The sequence below is a fragment of the Panthera onca genome, chromosome E2 (assembly GCF_046562875.1).
Source record: "Panthera onca isolate mPanOnc1 chromosome E2, mPanOnc1 haplotype 2, whole genome shotgun sequence".
NCBI classification, from domain to species: Eukaryota; Metazoa; Chordata; class Mammalia; order Carnivora; family Felidae; genus Panthera; species Panthera onca.
Window position 1 is genome coordinate 61,609,948 of NC_138353.1, and position 22,685 is coordinate 61,632,632.

Consider the following 22,685-nt stretch of genomic DNA (forward strand, 5'->3'; position numbering starts at 1 on the left):
TTTCATTGGTTTCCACTCTCATATGGATTAATTTCTCCCTTTTGAGAACATTGGGCATAGATTGTTTTTTTCTTCTAGTTCTTAGAAGTTAAAGGTAGGTTGTTCATTTGAGTCTCAAATCTATCCTCCACGCATGCAAATCCAGTGACTCATCAGAGAACCTTCAATAGGTCTTTTCTGTTCTATTTCTCATTCTCAGAACTCTGAGAAATAGAATCCGAAAATTTATTTGAAGACACAATAAATGAAAACTTCCCTAATGCGGGGAAGGAAACAAATCCAGAGCAGGAGGCACAAAGAACCCCCATTATATTCAACAGAAGCAGATCCACACCAAGTCGTATAGTAATTAAAACCCAAAATGTCGTGATAAAGAAACATTTTCACAGCAAGAAAACAAAAGTTGACAGTTACCTTCAAGGGAAACCCCATAAAGTTATCACTGGATGTATTTCAGAAGAAACTTTGAAACCGTAAGTGAGCAGCACGGTTTGGTAAAGGTGCCGAATGGAAAACATCTGCAACCAAAGAGAGTCTATCCAGCAAACTATCATTCATATGGAAGGAGAGATCAAGTGGTTCCCAAATAAATACTAAGCAAGTTCACAATCAACAAACCACCCCTGCAAGAAATGTTAAAGTGGACTCTTTAAGTGGAAAAGAAACACCTAAAGTGACAATATTAAAGTGTGAAACGCAAAAGCAATAAAAATGAGTATATCTGTAAAACATCAGTCAAGGTATTCACAATATGAAAGGTTTCAAAATAGGAACACTACATAGCTACAACACGGGGAAGAGAGGAGTAAACAACTGGTTCAAACTTAAACAACTATCAACTTAATATAGACTCCTATATGCAGAAGTGGTTAGGTACAAACCTAATAATACCCACAAATCAAACACTACTAATACATATGCAGAGTATAAAGACAAACAATTTCAACAGTGAAATTGTGAAGAAAACCAGCAAATCAAAAAAAGCGAAAGAGAACAAAGGATCAGAAAAAATCAGAAATAACCAATATCAAGTAGTAATAGGATAAGTACATGTCTATCAATTACTTTGAATAGAAACAGAATAAATGCTCAAATCAAAGGCACTGGGTGACAGATAGGGGCAACTGGATGGTTCAGTCGCTTGAAATTTTGACTCTTGATTTCGGTTCAGGCTATGATCGCAGGATCATGGGATTGAGCCCCAACTGGGCTCTGCACTGAGCATGGAACTTGGTGAGGATTCATTCTCATTCTCATTCTCTCTCTCCCTCTCTCTCTGTCTCTCTCTTCCCTCATTCGCCCCACCCCACCCTCCCATGCCTGTGCTCTCTCTCTTCATAATAAAAGGCACTGGGTGATAGAATGAGTAAATATATAGGACCCATCTATCTTCTACCTACAAGAGACTAATTATAGAACTAAGGTTTCAAAAGAAATCTGCAGTAGCAATACCTTTAGCAGACAAAATAGATTTAAAAATAAAACTGTAACAAGAGACAAAGAAGGACGCTATAATAATAAAAGATACAATCCAACAAAAAGATAGAACAATTTTAAACATATATGTGCTCAACCTGAGAGCATCCAAATACACAAAGCAGTCCAAAACTAAAAAATTGATAGTCATCCAATAATAGTAGGGCACTTTAACACCCCAATGACATCAATGGAGAGATATTTCCATCAGAAAATCAACAAGGAAGTAGAGACTTTGAATGATAGAGTAGACCAGATGGACTTAACCGATATACTTTAGACATTCCATCCTAAAACAGCACAATACACATTCTTTTCACGTGCACATAGAACATTCCCCACACTCGATAAAATATTAGGTCATAAAACAAGCCAAAACAAAATCAAACCGATCGACACCATACCATGTGTCTTTTCAGACCACAATGCTATGAAACTAGAAGTCTACAACAAGAAAAAAAATCTGGAAAAGGCACAAAATCATGGAAGTTAAATAACATGCTACTAAACAATCAATGGCTCAACCAACAAATCAAAGAGAAAATCCAAAAAAACATGGAAACAAATGAAAATGAAAACACAACAATCGAAAATTTTGTAAAGCAGGAAAACTGGTTCTAACAGGGAAATTTATAACAATACAAGTCTGCTCAGGAAAAAAAAGAAACAAAAAAACACACACTGAAGGAAACGCCATAACTTTATAAAATAAAAACCAGACAAAGGACAACAAACAAAACTCACAAAGGACAGAATGAAAAATAATTAAAATAAAAAAAGAAATAAATGATATAGAGATTAAAACTATGCACCCGATGCATCAAAAACGGATGAGGCAGTACGTGAAATCCTATCATACCGAGATAGGCAGGGTGATGGTGTGAAACAGTCCAGAGCCAAGCAAGAAAGGGGCAAGGCAAAAACAACCTCCAGTGCAGAGAGACAGGGGCAAAAAAAAAAAAAAAAAAAAATGAACACACTCCCTCCCAGATGCAGGGCGGTGTCAACGCATAAACATCTCCCCGCTCCAAGTGGGAGTGTAAACATAACTTACTTCTGGTCCTAGACCTAACCCTAACACTAACCCAAATCCCAACACCTAAACATAACAGCTAACCCTAACCATAACCCTAATACTAAACCCTGTCCCTATCCCTACGCCTAAACCCAAACCTAACCCTACCGAACTGAGAGAGTAAACAAATCCTAAACTAACCCTAACCTTGAGCCTAAACCTCTAACCCTAACCCTATAACTCTAACCCTAAAACCCTAACCCTAATGCTCTAACATTACCTGCTAACCCTAAAATTATAAAACCTAAAACTAACCCTAACCTTAACCATAAAACTCTAACACTAACCCTAACCCTAACCGCTAATCGAATCTCCACACCCATAACCCGAACCCAAGTCCTAGACCTAGACCTCACCTTATCCCTAAACCTAATGCAAACCCTAACACTAATGCTATCAACTTACCCTAACCCCACCATCTAACCATTACCCTAACTCTCAAACCCAAACCATAACCCTAAACCTAAGCCTAACCCAAGCCCAAACCTAATGCCTAAACCGAACTCTAACTCCAAACCCTAACCCTTAACCATAACACTAAACACTAACCATAACCCTAAACATAACCCTAATGCATAAACCTAACTCTAACCCCTAACACTAACCCCTAACACCAACCCTAACTGTAACCCTAACCCCTAACACCAAACCCAATCCCAAACCCTAACCCAATGCACACGACACACAGGAATGGTGTCACATCCACACTGGTGAAGTCCCTGATCAGAACATTAACCCTAGTTAAGGATCTTTCTAGATGGGGACCCAATTCCTATCTCTGAGAACACCACAAACAAATGGCCCAAAGCGGTACAGAATTACTCGACATGGAACATCGAACATCATCATGACATTTCCAATACCTGCATGGAGCAGCACGAGGGGGCTGATGAGGCCCAACTGAAGATGGCACACACACGAGGCTGATCCTGGAACACAAAGACTAAGCCTGAACAACCCGTTCTTATGAGGCCCACACACAATCCTCTGGGGAGACCAGGGAGGTTCAGCGCTTGGAGCTTCCTGGGACCTAACCCTAACCTTAACTGTGACACTCACATACTGCTCAAACTAAACCTCACCCCAACTCTAAACCTAACCCTACACATAACCCGCACCCACGCATGGACCCTCATTCAGCCCTCAGGGTGATCACAGCACTGGTGTCGCTTCGGCCCTGGCAACATCCATGGAACGAACCTTAACCTTGGCAAAAGCTTTCTCCTAATGGGGACCCAATTCCTAAGTCTGAGGACATGATGGACATGGGGCCCAGAAGTGGAGGAGGATTATGTGGCATGGAACCTGGAACATCACTATGTCATTTCCAAAGACCAGAAGTAGCTCCACAGGGGACTTCTTGAGGTCTAACCGAGGAGTGGCACTGGCACCCAAAACTCAGCCTGACTGGGACCCTCCTTAGACCCCTCTACTCAGCCTTGTGGGGTGACAATGGCCCTACTGGGGGTATAGAGCCAGGAACCTCCTGTGACCAAGCCCTAATCTTAACAGTGACCCACGGTATACACGTGAACCTAAACCTCACTTCATCTTTAACACTCACCCTACACCTGACTCGCACCATGCATGTGCCCTCATATCATCGATACAGGGAGATCACAGGACTGGTGTCACTTCAGCCCTGGAGATTTCCCTGGCCAAAACCCTAACTGTAGCTAAGGCTTTCTGCATATGGAGACGGAATTTCCACAGTCTGACAAGAGCAGGCACAATAGGTTGAGAAGCGGTGCAGGATAATTGTGTGTGAAGCGTGGAACATCACCATGTCATTTCCAAAGCAGGGCTTCAGATGCACGGGAGGATTCCTGAGGCCTACCGAAGAGTGCGGATATAGGTGTGGGGCCGTGGAACGCAAAGACTAATGCTGACTGGTACCCTTCCTTCTGCACTCCAGTCAGCCCTTCAGGGAGACAACTGCACTGCTGTAGGTTCAGGGTCTAGAACCTCCTGGGAACTAATCTCAACCATAAACAGAAACATAACCCTAATGCTACACCTAAACCTAACATGAACTCTCAAACTAACTCTAAACCAGACCCACACCCGCCCATGTGCCCACATTTCAGCCCTCCATGGAATTCACGAGAATGGTATCGCTTCGGCCCTGGCGACGTCCCTGTACCGAACCCTAACCCTAGCTAAGGCTCTCTCCCCATGGAGACCCAATTCCAAAGTCTGACAACAGCATATACATGGGTTCCAGAATTGGTGCAGAAATACTCAACATAACATGGAACATCACCATGTCATATCCAAAGCACGACTGCAACTACAACAGAGGATTTATGAGTGCTAAATGAAGAGCATTCCATACACTTGTCTGGACTTTGTACCCAAAGACAAATCCTTACTGGAAACCTCCCTTGTGTACTCCACTCAGCCCTTCGGGGAGACAACTTCGGGGAGACAGCTGTACGAGGGGATTCCTGAGCCCCACCAGAAGGGTGGCCCATACATTTGACTGGCCATGGAACCCAAAGACTAATCCTGACTGGCACCCTCCGTTGTGTACTCCACTGAAACCTTCGGGGAGACAACTCCTCTGCTGTGGGGTCGGTACCTGGAGCCTCCTGGGACATAACCCTGACCCTAACCCTAACCCTAACCCTAACCCTCACCCTACATCTGACCCTATCTATCACACTAACTCTAAAACAGACCCAGAGCCAAGAATGTGCCCTCACGTCACCCTCCATGGATTCACAACACTGGTGTCACTTTGACCCTGGCAATTTCCCTGCACTGAACCCTAACCCTAGGTAAGGCTTTCTTCCCATGGGGACCCAATTCCAAAGTCTGACAACAGCATGCACACGGGTTCAAGAATCGGTGCAGAAATACTCGCCATGGAATGTGTAACATCACAACGTCATTTCCAAAGAGCTATGGCAGCTGCACTAGAGGACTTCTTAGGCCTAACTGAAGGGTGGCCCATATATTTGTCTGGCCTTGGAACCCAAAAACTAATCCTGACTGGCACCTTCCCTTGTGTACTCCACTCAGACCTTCAGGGAGACAATTGTTCTGCTGTGGGGTGTCTAGAGACTCCTGGGAACTAACCCTAACCTTAAACATAACCTTAAACATAACCCTCACCCTACACCTAACCCTATCTGTAACCCTAACCCTACACTTGACCCGCACCATCGCATGGGCCCTCACTTCAGCCCTCGAGGGAGATCACGAGACTGGAGTCACTTCAGCCCTGGCGATGTCCCTGGACCGAACCCTAACCCTAGCTAACCCTAGCTAAGGCTCTCTCCCCATGGGGACCCAAAACCAAGTCTGACAACACCACGCACCTGGGGTCCAGAAGCGGTGCAGGATCACTCGGCATAGAACCTGGAACAACACCATGTCCTTTCAAAGACCCGGCTGCGGCATCCCGAGAGGATTCCAGAGGCCTCACTGACCAGTGGCCCAAAGAGTTGTGTGGTCTTGGAAGCCCAAGACTAATCCTGACCAGCACCCTACCATGTGCCCTCACCTTATTCCTTCGGGAAGACAACTGCACTGCTGTGGGTTCAGTGCCTGGAGCTTCTTGGGTCCTAACACTACCCTAAACCTAAGCCTAACCAGAACCCTCAACCGAAACCTAATCCTATCTCAAACACTGACCCTCCACTTGACCATCACCATCACATGGGCTCTCACTTCATCCCTGGAGGGATATCACGAGACTGGAGTCACTTCAGACCTGGCGACGTCCAGGGACAGAACCTTAACCCTACCTAAGGCTCTCTCCCCATGTGGACCCAATACCAAAGTCTGACAACACCACATGCCTGGGCTCCAGAAGCGGTGCAGGATCACTCGGCATAGAACCTGGAAGGTCCCCAATGCTTTCGAAGGCCTGGCTGCAGCTGCCTAATAGGATTCCTGAGGCCTACTACACCAGTGACCCATAGAGTTGTCAGGCCTTGGAACCAAAAGACTAATCCTGACTAGCACCCTCCCTTGTACACTCAGGCCAGCAGGGAGACAACTGCACTGCTGTGCGTTCAGCGCCTGGAGCCTCCTGGGACCTAATTCTAACCCTAACCCTAAACGTAATCCTAACCAGAACCCTCAACCGAAACCTAATCCTATCTTGAACTCTAACCCTACACTTGACCCACATCATCGCTGGGCCCTCAATTCAGCCCACGAGGGAGATCACGAACCTGGAGTTGCTTTGGCCCTGCCGACTTCCCTGGACCTAACCCTAACCCTGGTTAAGGCGCTAACCCCATGGGGAACCAATTCCAAAGACTGACAACAGCACACACATGGTTTCAAGATCAGTGTAGAAATACTCTACACAGAATGTAGCCCATCACCATGTCATTTCCAGAGCGCGACTGCAGCTGCACGAGAGGATTCCTGAGGCCTATCTGAAGTGTCTCCCAAAGATTTGTCTGGAATTGGAACCCAAAGACTTATCCTGACTGACACCCTCCCTGGGGACACCACTCGGCCCCTCGGGGAGACAACAGCACTGTTGTGGAATCAGTGTTTGGAGCCTCCTGGGACCTAACCCTAACCGAAACTGTAACCCAAACCATATCCCTCAACCTAGACTTAACCCTATCTCTAACCCTAACCCTGTACTTCACCTGAAACTTCGCATGGGCCCTCAATCAGCCCTCTAGGAAGATCATGAAACTGGAGTCGCTTCAGCCCTGGTGACTTCCCAGGACCGAACCCTAACCCTAGCTAAGGCTCTCTCCCCATGTGGAATAAATTTCAAGTCTGACAACAGCACGCACATGAGATCGACAATCAGTGCAGAAATACTCGGCATGGAACATGGAAATTCACCATGTCATTTGCAAAGCGCGACTGCAGCTGCATGAGAGGATTCCTGAGGTCTACCTGTAGCGTGGCCAATACATTTTTCTGGCCTTGAAAACCAAAGCCTAATGCTGACCGGCACCCTCCTTTGTGTAGTGCACTCAGCCCTTCAGGGAGACAACTGATCTACTGTGGGTTCAGTGCCTGGAGTCTCCTGGGACCTAACCCAAACCCTATCCATGACCCAAACCATAACCCTCACCCTACACCTAACCCTATCTAGCACACTAACTCTACCGTAGACTCACAGCCACACATTTTCCCTCACTTCACCTTCCATGGAATTAACAACACTGGTGTGGCTTCAGCCCTGGCAACTTCCCTGGACCGAATCCTAAACCTAGCTAAGCCTCTCTTCCCATGGAGCTCCAATTCCAAAGTCTGACAATACCACGCAGATGGGTTCGAGAATCGGTGCAGAAATACTCAGTATGGAGCGTGTAACATCACCATGTCGTTTCCAAAGTGTGACTGCATCTGCAAAGAGGATTCCTGAGGCCTACCCGAAGGATGGCCCATACATTCATCTGGCCTTGAAACCCAAAGACTAATCCTGACCAACACCCTCCCTTGTGTCCCCCACCCAGCCCATTGGGGAGATAAAGGCTCTGCTGTGGGGTCAGTGCCTGGAGCCTCCTGGGACCTAACACTAACCCTAAACATAACCCTAACTGTAACACTCACCCTACACTTAACCCATTCTCTAACACTAACCATACACTTGACCCGCACCCTCCCATGTGCCCTCATTTCAGCCCTTGAGGGAGATCACAAAACTGGAGTCGCTTGAGCCAAGTCTATTTCCCTGGACCGAATCCTAACCCTAGCTAAGACTCTCTCACCATGGGGACCCAATTCCAAAGTCTGACAACAACCTGCTCAAGAGTTCAAGAATCGGTGCAGAAATACTCGGCATGGAACGTGGAACATGAGTATGTCATTTTCTAAGGGTGACTGCAGCTGCAAGAGAGGTTTACCAAGGCCTACCCGAAAGGTGGCCCAGATATTTGTGTGGCCTAGAATCCAAAGGCTAATCATGACCGGCACCCTCCCTTGTGTCTTCCACTCAGCCCTTCGGGGAAACATCTGCACTGCCTTGGGGTCAGTGTCTGGAGGATCCTGAGACCTAAACCTAACAGAAACCCTAACCAGAACCCTCAGGTGAACCCAAACCCTATCTCGAACTCTAACCCTACACTTGAAGCACACCGTCACATGGGCCCTCACTTCAGGCCTCGAGGAAGGTCATGAGACTGGTCTCATCAACACTGGCGATGTCCCTGGATCGAACCCTAACCCTAGCTAAGGCTCTCTCCCCATGGGTACCCAATACCAAAATCTGACAATCCCACGCGCCTGGGGTCCTGAAGCGGTGCAGGATCACCTGGCATAGAACCTGGAACATCACTATGTTGTTTCCAAGCCCCACTGTAGCTGCCTCTGAGAATTCCTGAGGCCTACCCGACCAGTGGCCCATACAGTTGTCTGGCATTTGAGCCCAAAAATTAATCCTGATGAGCACGATCCACTGTGCCCTCACTCAGCCCTTCAGGGAGACAACTGCACTGCTGTGGGGTCAGCACTTGCATCCCCCTGGGAACTAACGCTAACCCTAACATTAGCCAGAACTCTCAACAGATCCCTAACCCTATCTCAAATCAAAGCCTACTCATGACCTGCACCTTCACATGGGCCCTCACTTCAAACCTACATGGAGATCACAAGACTGGATTCGCTTCAGCACTGGTGATGTCACTCAATCGAACCCTAAATTTAGCTAAGGTCTCTCCCCATGGGGACCCAATACCAAAGTCTGAAAACACCACGTGTCTGGGTGCATGAAGTGGTACAGACTCACTCAGTAAAAAACCTGGAACATCACCATGTCCTTTCAAATGCCTGGCTGCAGCTGCCCAAGAGGATTCCTGAGGGCTCCCTGAAGGGTGGCCCATACATTTGTCTGGCCTTGGAACTCAAAGACTAATCCTGACCAGCATCCTCCCTTGTGTACTCCACTCGGCCCTTTGGGGAGACAGTTGCTCTGATGTGGGTGTCAGTGCCTGGAGTCTCCCGGGACATACCCTAACCCTAACTGTAATCCTAACCCTAGCCCTCAACCTGCTCCTAACCCTATCTATCACACTAACTCTACAGCAGGCCCACAGCTGTGCATGTGCCATCACCTCAGTCCTCCATGGAATTCATGATACTGGTGTCGCCTCAGCCCTGTCGATGTCCCTGGTCCGAACCCTAACCGTAGCTATGGCTCTCTCCCCATGGGACCCAACTCCAAAGTCTGACTACAACACACACACGGGTTCGAAAATAGGTGCAGAAACACTTGGCATGGAACCTGAAACATCACCATGTGATTTCCAAAGCGTGAGTGTGTCTACAAGAGAGTATTTCTGAGGCCTACCTGAAGAACATCCCATAGAGTTGTCTGGTCTTGGAACCCAAAGACTAATCCTGACTGGTACCTTCCCTTGTGTACTCCACTCAGCCCTTCGTGGAGACAGTGCCTGGAGCATCCTGGGGTTGGGGTTTCAGTGCCTGGAACATCCTGGGTCCTAAGTCTAACCCTAACCTTAACCCTAACCATAACCCTCAACCTACACCTAACCCTGTCTCATTAAAAAGGACAACATCAGAATCAGAGGGCTCCCAGAAGATGAAGAGAGAGACAAAGGGGTAGAAGTGTTAAGTCAGCAAATCATAGAGGATATTTTTTTTTACCTAGGAAAAGGCACAGACATTAAAGTCCAGGAAGCACAGAGGACTCTCATAAGATTCCACAAAAACCCACCAGTAAAAGGAATATCATATTCAAATTCACAAAATACTCAGGCAAGGAAAGAATCATGAATGCAGCAAGGGAAAAAAGTCCTTAACCAACAAGGGAAGACAACAAAGATCAGGTTTGCAGCAGACCTACCCACAGAGGCTTGGCAGTCCAGAAAGGAGTGGCAAGATATACTCAATGTGCTGAATCAGAAAACTATGCAGCCAAGAATTCCTTATCCAGCAAGTCTGTCATTCAAAATAGAAGGACAGATTAAAAGTTTCCCAGACAAATAAAACTTAAAGGAGTTCATGACCACTAAGCAATTCCTCAAGGAATTTTCAGGGGGGCTCCCTGAGGGGAGAAAAGATAAAAAAAAAAAGAATAAAAAAACACCAAAAGTACCAAAGACTGGATAGCACAAAAAACACCACCACAAAATCCAACGCTACAAGACACATAATGGCAATAATCTCATATCTGTGAGTACTCACTCTAAACGTCAATGGCATAGATGCTCCAATCAAAAGACACAAGGTAACAGGGTGGGGAAAAAAAGATCCATCTATATGCTGTTTACAAGAGACCCATATTAGACCTAAAGTCACCTTCAGATTGAAAGTAAGGGGCTGCAGAAACATCTATCATGCTAATGGTCGCCAAAGAAAGACGGACTAGCCTTACTCATATCAGACAATCTAGACTTCAAAATAAAGATTGTAACAAGAGATGAATAAGTGTGTTGTATCATAATTGAGAGGGTCTATCCACCAAGAAGACTTAACAATTGTAAACATTTATGCTCCCAATGTGAAAACACCCAAAGATATAAATCAATTAATCACAAATATAAAGAAGCTCATTGATAATAAAACCATAATAGTATGGGACTTCAACACCCCATTACGACAACAGAAAGATCATTTAAACAGAAAATCAACAAACAAACAATGGATTTGAGTGAGACACTGGACCAGATGGACTTAACAGTTATATTCAGAACATTTCATCCTAAAGCAGAAGAATGTACATTCTTTTCCAGGACACATGGAATGTCTGCAGAATAGATATCATACTGGAAAACAAATCAGCCCTCAACAAGTACAAAAAGTTCGAGATCATACCGTGCATTTTATCAGACAACAATGCTATGAAACTCAAAATCAACCACAAGAAAAAATTTGGAAAGATAACAAACACTTGGAGACGAAAGAACATACTACTAAAGAATGAATGGTGGAATACAAGCTGGTGCAGCCACTCTGTAAACAGTATGGAGGTTCCTCAAAAAACTAAAAACAGAACCACCCTATGACCCAACAATTGCACTGCTAGGCATTTATCGAAGGGATACAGGTGTGCTGTTTTTAAGGGACACATGCACCACCCCCATGATTATAGCAGCACTATCAACAATAGCCAAAGTATGGAAAGAGCCCAAATGTCCACCAATGGATGAATGGATAAAGAAGTGATATATATATATATATATATATATATATATATATATATATATGAGATATATATCAAAAAGACTGAAATCTTGCCATTTGCTACTATGTGGTTAGAACTGTAGGGTATTATGTTAAGTGAAATTAGAGAAAGACAAAAATCATATAACTTCACTCACATGAGGACTTTAAGAGACAAAACATGAACATAAGGGAAGGGAAACAAAAATAAAATAAAAACAGTGAGGGGGACAAAACAGAATGGACTCATAACTATGTAGGACAGACAGAGTGTTACTGGACAGGATGTGGGAGGGGGTTGGGCTAAATGGGTAAGGGGCATTAAGGAATATACTCATGAAATCATTGTTGCACTATATGCTAACTAATTTGGATGTAAATTTTAAAACATAAAAAATAAAAGTAAAAAAAAAGGAACGAATGGGTGAACCAAGAAGTTAAAGAGAAAATTTAAAAGTACATGGAAGCCAATGAAACAGATAACACCACACCCCTAAACCTCTGGGATTCAGCAAAGGTAGTCATAAGAGGAAGTTTATAGCAATCCAGGCCTTCCAAAAGAGGTAAGAAGGTCTCAGATACACAGCCTAACTTTATACCTTAAAGAGCTGGAAAAAGAACAACAAATAAAACCAAAACCAGCAGAAGACAAGAAATGATAAAGATTACAGCAAAAATCAATGTTATCAAAACTGAAAACAAAAACAAAAACACACACAGAAAAAAACAACAAATAACCCCCCTCCACCCACACACAAAACAGTAGAACAGATCAATGAAACCAGAAGCTTGTTCTTTGAAATAATTAATAACATTGATAAACCACTAGCCAGTTGGATCAAAAAGAAAAAGGAAAGGACCCAAATAAATAAAATCATGAATGAAAGAGGAGAGGTCACAACCAACACAGCAGAAATACAAATAATAAGAGAATATTATCAGCAAATATATGCCAATAAAATGGACAATCTGGAAGAAACAGACAAATTCCTAGAAATATATAAACTAACAAAACTGAAACAGGAAGAAATAGAAAATTTAACAGACCCGTAACCAGTAAAGACATTGAATTAGTAATCAAAAATTTCCCAAGAAAAAGAGCCTAGGGCCAGATGGCTTTCCAGGGGAATTCTACCAAACATTTAAGGAAGAGTTAACACGTATGCTCTTGAAGCTGTCCCAAAAAAAGAAATGGAAGGAAAACTTCCAAACATTTTCTCTGAACCCAGCATTACCTTGATTCCAAAACCAGAAAAAGACCCACTAAAAAGAAGTATACACAAATTTTCATGATGAACATGGATACAAAAATCTTCCACAGGATATGAACCAAACAGATCCAATAATACATTTAAACATTACTCACCACGACCAAGTGGGATTAATACCTGGAATGCAAATCGGGTTCAATATCCACAAAACAATCAATGTGACTTATCACATCAATAAAAGAAAGGACAAGAACCACATGATCCTCTCAATAGATGCAGAGAAAACATTTGACAAAATACAGCATCCTTTCATGATAAAATCCCTCAAGAACGTAGGGATAGAAGGATCATACCTCAAGATCATAAAAGGCATATATGAAAGACTCGATGCTAATATCATCCTCAAAGGGGCAAAAGTGAGAACTTTCCTCCTAAGGTCAGGAACAAGACAAGGATGTCCACTCTCGCCACTGGTATTCAACATAATATTGGAAGTCTTAGCCTCAGCAATCAAACATCACAAAGAAATAAAAGGCATCCAAATCGTCCAGGAGGAGCTCAACCTTTCACTCTTCATAGATGGCATGAAACTCTATGTGGAAAAGCCACCATAGTCCAACAAAAAACTGCTAGAAATAATACAGGAATTCAGCAAAGTGGCAGGATATAAAATCAATGCACAGAAATCAGTTGCATTCCTTTGCACCAACAATGAAGCAAGAGAAAGAGGGATCAGGGAATCGATCCCATTTAAAATTGCACCAAAACCCATACAATACCTAGGAATAAATCTAACCAAATAGGTGAAAAATCTATACACTGAAAACTATAGAAAGCTTATGAAAGAAATTGCAGATGGCAAGCACACAGAAAAGACAAATATTGCACGGTCCTGGATAGGAAGAACAAATATTGTTAAAATGTCAATAGTACCCAGAACAATCTACCTAGTCAACACAATACCTATCAAAATAACACCAGCATTCTTCACAGAGCTACAACAAAGAATCCTACAATTTGTATGGAACCAGAAAAGACGCCGAATAGCCAAAGCTATCTTGAAAAAGAAAACCAAAGTAGGAGGCATCACAATCCTGGACTTCAAGCTGTATTACAAAGCAGTAATCACCAAGACAGTATGCTCTTGGCACAAGAACAGACACTCAGATGAGTGGAAGAGAATACGAACACAGAAATGGACCCAGAAACGTATGGCCAACTAATCTTTGACAAAAAGAATAGAATATCCAATGGAATAAATACAGTCTCCTCAGCAAGAGTGCTGGGAAAACTGGACAGCGACATACAGAAGAATGAGTCTGGACCACTCTCTCACACTCAAAATGGATGAAAGACACTCAAAATGGATGAAAGACCTAAATGTAACATAGGAAGCCATCAAAACCCTCGAGGAGAAACCTGGCAGAAGCCTCTTTGATGTTTGCTTCCACAACTTCTTAGTCAACAAGTCTCCAGAGGCAAGGGAAACAAAAGCAAAAATGAATGATTAGGACCTCAACAAAATAAAAAGCTTCTGCACAGTGAAGGAAACAATCAGCAAAACTAAAAGGCAACCAACAGAATGGGAGAAGATATTTGCAAACGACACATGAGATAAAGGATTAGTATGCAAAATCTATAAAGAACATATCAAACACAATACCCAAAAAACAAGTAATCCAGTGAAGAAATGAGCAAAAACATGAGCAAACACTTTCCAAGGATGACATCCAGATGGCCAAATGAAACATGAAAAAGTGCTCAACATCACTCATCATCATGGAAGTACAAATCAAAAACACAATGAGATAACACCTCACCCCTGTGAGAATGGCTAACACTAACAACTCAGGAAACAACAGATGTTGGTGAGGATGCGGAGAAAGAGGAACTCTTGCACTGCTGGCGGGAATGCAAACTGGCACAGTCACTCTGGAAACCAGTAGGTAGGTTCCTCACAAAATGAAAAAGAGGACTACCCTACAACCCAGCAGTTGCACTACTAGGTATTTACCCAAATGATACAGATGTGCTATTTTGAAGGGAAAAGTGAACCCCAAAGTTATAGAAGCACCATAAACAACAGCTAAAGTATAGAAAAAACCCAAATGTCCATCGATGGATGAATGGATAAAGAAGATGTGGTGTACACACACACACACACACACACACACACACACACACACACACAATAGGGTATTGCTTAGCAATCCAAAAGAATAAAATGTTGCCATTTAACCTGCATGGATGGAACTAGAGGGTATTATGTTAAGCGAATTTAGTCAGAGAAAGACAAATATTATAGGACCTCACTCATATGAGGACTTTAAGATACAAAACAGATGAATATAAGGGATGGGAAGCAAAATAATATAAAAACATGGAGGGGGACAAAAACATTAAAAAACTCTTAAATGTGGAGAATAAACAGGGTTACTAGAGGGACTGTGGGAGGGCTGATGTGTTAAATGGGTAAGGGACTTTAAGTAATCTACTACTGAGATTGTTCCACATTATGCTAACTTGGATGTAAATTAAAAAAATAAATTAACTAAAAATTAAAAAAAAATTAACCCCGTAAATAAAAGACATCCCAACAGAATATTGTTGAAAAGCTGTCAGTCATGAGTCCCCACTAAGGTTTGTACCTAAGTGGCTTTCTTAATTTCCCTAGTTTCTCATAAATACGGACAGTGTGCTCTGACACAAATCTGCTCTTGCCCTGCCTCTAGGTGAGCAGAAAGAATATATTCACCTTTGACTTGGTTTGTTAAAAAGAAAAGAGAAAAGCAAATTCACTTGAGATAAAGCAAGTTTTACTCATGATGCAAAATCTGCTTGACTACTTTGGACATAATGTATTGCATTTGTTTATGGCTGACTTTGCCTAAATTAGTGAATCTTTTTAAATGACCAAATATTGCACACTTCACTTAGTTGCAAACACACACACACACACACACACACACACACACACACAGCATGAAACAAAAGTGAATAGGATATAACATAAATGCAGTAAGGACATAAAAGTTTAGTTTTCCTATAAAACATAAAATAACTGCTTTGGCAACAGTTTTCCATTTGATAACTTCACAAGCAAATTTATATTGACTTCCAATTTATTAACCATTTTTAGAAATACTATGTTTAATGATAACTCTAAATACAAATGGGATTATTTTTCAGAAATAGGGAAACATTTTTTTTCTCCTTAGTATATTAATTAAGCTGAAAACTGAAAGGATATCAGTTTTGTAAAAGACAATCCCAACAGACAACATTGTTGGTATCTGAACCATCATGTCAGTAAAAGTACAGTCAGTGAGGCTGTATCCTTGACTGAAAATCATGCACCATTTGTGGAGGGAACACCAGAAACTCTCCTCCAACATGATGATTGTCATTCAGGAGCTGTATTTTTTTTTTTTTTTTGATGAAATGGCATGTTCAAACTATCTTTATCATGACTCCAATCTCTGGCTTTTTAAGTCCAGGTCAGTTCTAAAATGGTCTTAATTCATTTGCCTCGGGTAACTTCTCTTAATCCTGAAAACCCAAATAAAAGAGACCTCAAATTAATTTTTTGATCATTAAAGAAAATAGGTCTACCAAAATGACATATACCAAACCTTACTAGCTATGATAGTATGCTTATCTCTTCCAAGTTACTAAAAGATTTACTGCTTGTATTCAGCTTAATGGTCAACCTGGCATTTAATGGGAGCCTAGGGAAACAACAGTAATGTATTTTTGGAATTTCAGGCTATTTCTTTGTTTCAATGAGCAGTCACTATAAATATGTTATGGTCTACAGATTTATTCTAGACCTATTTTCTATGTTTAAGTTTATATTTGAGAGAGAGAGAAAGAGCATGAGCCAGGGAGGGGCAGAGAGAGGGAACACAGAATCACAATCAGGCTCCAGGCTCCCAGCTGCCAGCACAGAGCCCAACATGGAGCTCAAAGTCATGAGCAGTGAGATCATGACCTGTGCCAAAGTCAGATGATTAACCAACTGAGCCACACAGATGCCCAAAGACCTATTTTAAATTTGCAAATATCAGACTCCAAAAGTACTGACTATTATCTAAGCCTTTAATTCATTCACAAGTTGCATTGACTTTGAACAAAAGTAATTTTGACAAGATGCGCTAGTCTTCTATTTTTAGGAGCTACACAGACATAGAAGCAGAAAACCAACAGCTTCCTCATACACAACTTAAGAATCATCTCTACACCACTGATGCCAATTTAAAACAACCATTATATGGCCACTTGATCAACATTCATGAGGTCATGGCAATGGTTTGGAAATGCCAAATGAAACCAGAGCTCAACACGTGTAAGGAGTCACACCATGACCCTTAGGATTTCCATCTACATGTCCAAATGACAACTATTAACAGCTGCTTTCCTGTCAATTTAATGATGGTACAACTTGCATGAATGCAAATATAACATACTTTTTAAAACAGAGCTCATTCTGAAATAGACAATCTATGCAGACAAATCCTAAGTTCTATTTCAAACAATCAGTTGCACCCAAAGAAAGAACGATACTGTCTTAACTATAAATAACTGACTTTCAAAATCTACGACGGGTTTTCACCAATACAGCTCAGTCATGTTACCAAGAACACATGGTAAACTCTTACAACAAAGGCAATGACCTTTTCCTCTATATTGTAGGAAAAAATAACAGCTATTATCTTGACATTATGAATTCATTGTATAATTCAGACCTGTTACAAAGGAAACAAACTCTCTCAGTATTCTTACAGGCTAAATTTTGCAAAGGGAAGAATACGTTTATAGAATCATTAAGTATAACAGAAATTGCAGCAGTAAAAAATAAAAGGATGTGACATTGAAATTCAACCTGTGGGTATAATTACTCAGATACTAAACTTAATCCCATTTCCTGAATTGTTACACCAGCTTTACACATACCATTGTTTATATTATACCAGGCTGAAGTATGGCTTTTCCCCGTTCATCTTGGGGACATATGGTAGATGAAAGAAAGTGGGTATTGGAGCCCATGAGAACAAAGTTATCCAAAGGACAGCACTTACTAGTACTGTGATCTCAGAAACATGACCTACTCTCTTTTGAGCTTCAGATTGTTGATTTTCAAAATGAAAACAATCATACTTACCTCACCTGGAGGTTATGATGTCCATGCTAAAGATGTAATTCCAGTGCCAGCCAGGAACTTGGAGTATAGAGGTAGAGGGAAGATGCAAGCCTATACAAATAAATAAACAAACAGAGTTATAACTTGGGCTAAGGGCAAACTGGGATTAGCACTGTGTGAGCAAATAATGGGCACAAAGGCCTAGAGAAAAAAAAAAACCCATGTAGGTAGTGACTAGGTACAACAGACAGAAACCTGTTATGGAATGGATTTGCCCCCAAAATCCATACATTGAAGTCCTAACTACCCATGGGACTGTACTTGGATACCAGATCTTGAAAGGTAAAGTGGAGGTCGAATGAGCTCATTTGCGGGGAGGGACTCTAGTCTGATAACCGGTGTCCTATAGGAAGAGAGTGGGCAACTACACACACAGAAGGAAGACCACGTGAAGACAGTGGGAAGGAGGCTATCCACCAGTCATGGAGAGAGGACACCCACCCTGGCCATATCTTGATCTGAAGTGTGAGAAAATAAATAAATCAATTTCTGTTGCTTAGGCCACCCAGTCTGTGGTACATTGTGGTGGCGGGCCCAGCAGAATAATACGAAATCCTAATATTTACTTGCTCAGCAAATGGTGTGTGAGCCTTTGAAGGAGTTAGGCACTGTTCGAGGGCCCTAAGGAACCAGCCCTAAACAAAGAGAGTTTGGTCTTTGGGCCCCATGGAGCCAACAATCTGGCAGGGACTGCAGTAGGCAACATCCAGCAAGCAAGAAAAAAACAGATGGTGCCAAGGGCCAGGAAGAAAAAGAATGCAGGGAAGGGATATCGGGTGTTCAGGTCGGAGAAGGAATAGTTTTCAGTTTTACATAGAGAGCTAGCAGAGACTCCACTGAGCAGGTGATGTCAGAGCAAGGTTATGATGGAAATGAGGGAGTATGTCTTGTTGGCATGTGGAAGTATATCTTCGACAGAGAGAGGCAAAGTGATTGCAAAGACCTGAAGCAGGAGTATGTGCCTGACAAGCTCAGGGAACAGGGAGGGGCCAGTGTGGCAGCAGCCCAGTAAAAAACGGGAGGGGAATAGGAGAGGCCTACAGGGAGGTAGCAGAGTCTGGGGAGGGTAGCACCTGTGTGGTGCACAGCTGGAGTCAGGTGTCTGGAGACATGAACAGCTGTGGGCAGCGCATAAAGACTTAGAGGCCCCAGATGCTGGCCTATAGAAGCCTGAGGCTGGCTGAAATCACCCCAGAGTAAGGGCGGATGGGAAGCAGATGGGGGGCAGGAAGAAGATGAGGACCTACCAACACAGACACTGGTGAGCAGCGGCCCAGACGGTGGGAGGAGGAAGGAAGTAATTTTTAAAGAAAGGGGGTAATCAAGTGAGACTGTAAAATGGTGCCACGTAATCCACATGCTGAAGTTTGAGACTTCACTGTGACCTTCAGCGATGTGTGTCATCCATTAAAGAGATGAGAAGTAGGGACGAGTGGGAGAGGAAGCCCATTCAGACTCAGCTGACAGAGAAACAAGGGAAGTTCTGCAGGCACCGGCACGTGCACTGCTAGGCATAGGAAGACAAAGCAGGTGGTGCTGGATGGGAAGTGATTGCTCCCCGTGGGCCGGGAGAAACAGCTGCAGGTGCACAGGAAACAATAATGCTAGTATGTGCAACAAGCAATATTTGTACTTGCTTAAGCTCTGTCAGAGTGGATAACCATGGATAGTTAACCATGAGATAAAAATAACCTGTAAAGTCAATACCAAACCAATTGTTGACCCAACACAGATAGGCAATCAAAGAAAGATGAAAGGAAGTAAAAGGAACTCAGTGAACACAAACCCCACCTGCTTACCAGTAAAATCACCTCTAGCATTTCTAGTTTTAGAGGCCCCGCCTGCCTAGGGACATTCATGAAATGGCCATGGTATCCTGACAGTGGAAAAGTAGCATAATCACTTGTTTCCTAAATAGTGATTCATTTGAATGGCCACACGAGGGTTTTACTGTCTCTTCCAATCGGTGAAATGGACCTTCCCGTGAAGAGGCGGGAATAGAGCAAGAAGACAAGTAGACTGATGGAGCTGCTTTAAAATGTTTTTAGCTTCACTGTTTTTTGAGAGAGAGAGAGAGAGAGACAGACAGACAGAACACACGTAGGGAAGGGGCAGACAGAGAGTGAGACACAGTATTTGAAGCAGGCTCCATGTTCAGAGTCATCAGCACAGAGGTGAAGCGAGGGTTCGAAACCACAAACCATGAGACTATGACCTGAAGTGGGACACTTAATCCACTGAGCGGCTGAGGCAGTGCAAAATACGTCTGGCCTAAAAGGAACATCAAGGCTACATCGCCGATGAAGGGGTGCAGAAGGGGCACGTGCATGATCCCCTCCCGTGCCAAGGTGTGGGAAAGAACATGAGTGACACCCCTCCATCGCAGAGACAGTGGCGCAATGGTGACCCCCTCCCTTGATGTGGGAGGGCGCATGTGTTAACCCCCTCCTGTCCAAAGGGGGGGAATGCTAATGCTTGAAAACCTCTCATACCCAGGGTGGAGGAAGTACTACCTAAGCCTTACCCTACGCCTTATGTCAGTGCCAACCCTAACACTTACCTTAAGAGATGTGTGTTTCTTCAGCCGTGAAAGTGAAAGAACCATTCGTGAAATATCACATTTAATAGTGACATCACTACTCTCTCCCTAAAAGGTGGCACTGTGCATGGGTGACCATCTCACACACCAACCAGGGGCAAGGCAGAATCCTGAACCACCTCTGGCATCAAGTGGGGAGGGGCACAAGTTTGAACGCCCTCCAATGCTGAGGGGGGTTATGTGCATGTGTGAGCACCCTTCCCACCGAGGTGAGTGGGGCCAAGCATGAACACTGTCCCTTGCTGAAGGAGGGTTGTGTGCCTGTACAAATGGTCTGCCTCACAGAGTGGGGGTTGTGGGCATGCCTGAACCCCCTTTGGCAAGGAGGGGGGGCTTTGCACATGCGTGAACACCATCCTGGCGAGGGGAGCGGGGAGCATACGTCAACGCCCTCCCTGGCTGCGTTTCTTCAGCTGTGTTTCTTCAGTTGTGAAAGTGAAAAGAACCATTCATGAAACATCACATTCAATAGTGACATCAGTACTTCCTCCCTGAGGGGTGGCGCTGTGCATGGGTGACCGACTCACATGCTGACCGGGGGCCAGGCCAAAGCCTGAACCACCTCTTGTGCTAAGTGGGGCAGGGCGCATGCACCAACGACCTCCCTGGCTGAGGTGGTGGTTCTGTGCATGCCTGAACACCCTTCCTTGCCCAGGGGAGGGGGGCGCATGTGCAAATGCCTTCCCTCATTGAGGGGAGCTGTGCGCATGCGTGAACATACACCAGTAGGGGGGGCTGTGCGCATGTCTGTACAGCCTCCTGCGGTAGTGGGTAAGGAGCATGCATGCATGCCTTCCTTCACTGATGGGGATTGTGCTCATGTGGAAACGCCCTACCTCTTGGAGCAGTTTTGTGCATGTGTGAACACTCTTCCGCCAGTAGGGAGAGCTGTGCACATGTGTGAACAGCACCCAGTGGTATGGGGCGGGGCCCACGTGCGAATGGCATCCCTCCCCTAGCCAGGGTTGTTCAGAAGTGTGAACACACTTCCGCCACAACGGGGGCTGTGCACATCTATGAACACCCTCCAGCGCTGAGGGGGTAGGGTGCATAGGTCAACACCCTCCCGTGCCAAAATGGGTATGGGGCACATGCTTGAACCATTCCCTTGTTGAGGGATGCATGGCGCATATGTCAATGCCCTCCTTCATGGAGGGGTTGTTGTGTGCATGCATGAATACCGTCCCTCACTGACTGGTGGCTGTGCGCATGCATGAACACCCTCCCGGGCAGAGGGGGACGGGGCAGATGCGTGAATACTCCCCCATGCTGACGTGTCACATCACATAGGTCAACACCTTCCCATGCCAAAGTGGGGGGATGGTGCACATGGGTGAACACCCTTCCACCAGGAGGGGGGCCTTACACACATGAGAACAAACTCCCGCACTAATGGGGCAGGGTGTGTGAACAAACGCTCTCCGTCGCCAAGGAGGGTTGTGTGTGAGAACACCCTTCTACATGGACGGAGGGCTGTGCCCATTTGTGCCAAGGGGGGCAGGGAGTATTAGTGAAATACCTCTCGTGCAGAGAGGGGGAGCAAGCATGACCTAACCCTTACCCTAAAGCCTAAATGTAATGCTAACCCTAACCCTCACCTTAAGTGATGCATGCTTCTTCAGCTGTGAAAGTGAAAAGAATCATTGATGAAAGGTCACATTTAATAGTGGCAACAGTACTCCCTCTCCGAGGGGTGGCACTGTTCATGGGTGACACCCTCTATTACCGAGGGGATGAGGAGCATGTGTGAACCACCTCCCATGCCGAGGGAGACAGGGCACATGTGTGAACACCCTCCCTCACCTTGGGACGGGTGGTGCAAATGTGAGAATGCGTGAATGCACTTCCAAGCTGAAGAGGATGGGGCACATGTGTGAACACCCTCCCACGCTGAAGGGGGCGGGACACACGCATGAATGAATATTCTCCCACACTGAGGGGCGGTACTATTGCGTGAATACACTCTAGAGACGAGGGGGTGGGTGTGGAAGCATGACCTAACCCTTACCTTAACCG

At 44.2% G+C, this 22,685-nt stretch overlaps 1 long non-coding RNA gene across 1 annotated transcript in view; it reads right to left on the reverse strand.

Annotated features, from left to right (window-relative positions):
- Positions 1 to 22,685, reverse strand: part of LOC132689993 (uncharacterized) — a 38,539-nt gene that overhangs the window by 5,365 nt on the left and 10,489 nt on the right. Inside the window, exons 3-4 of the long non-coding RNA XR_013552645.2 lie at positions 20,631 to 22,291; positions 18,032 to 18,121 (exon numbers count right to left, since the gene is read on the reverse strand). This is a non-coding gene — a long non-coding RNA (uncharacterized LOC132689993). The remainder of the gene's footprint in view (positions 1 to 18,031; positions 18,122 to 20,630; positions 22,292 to 22,685) is intronic.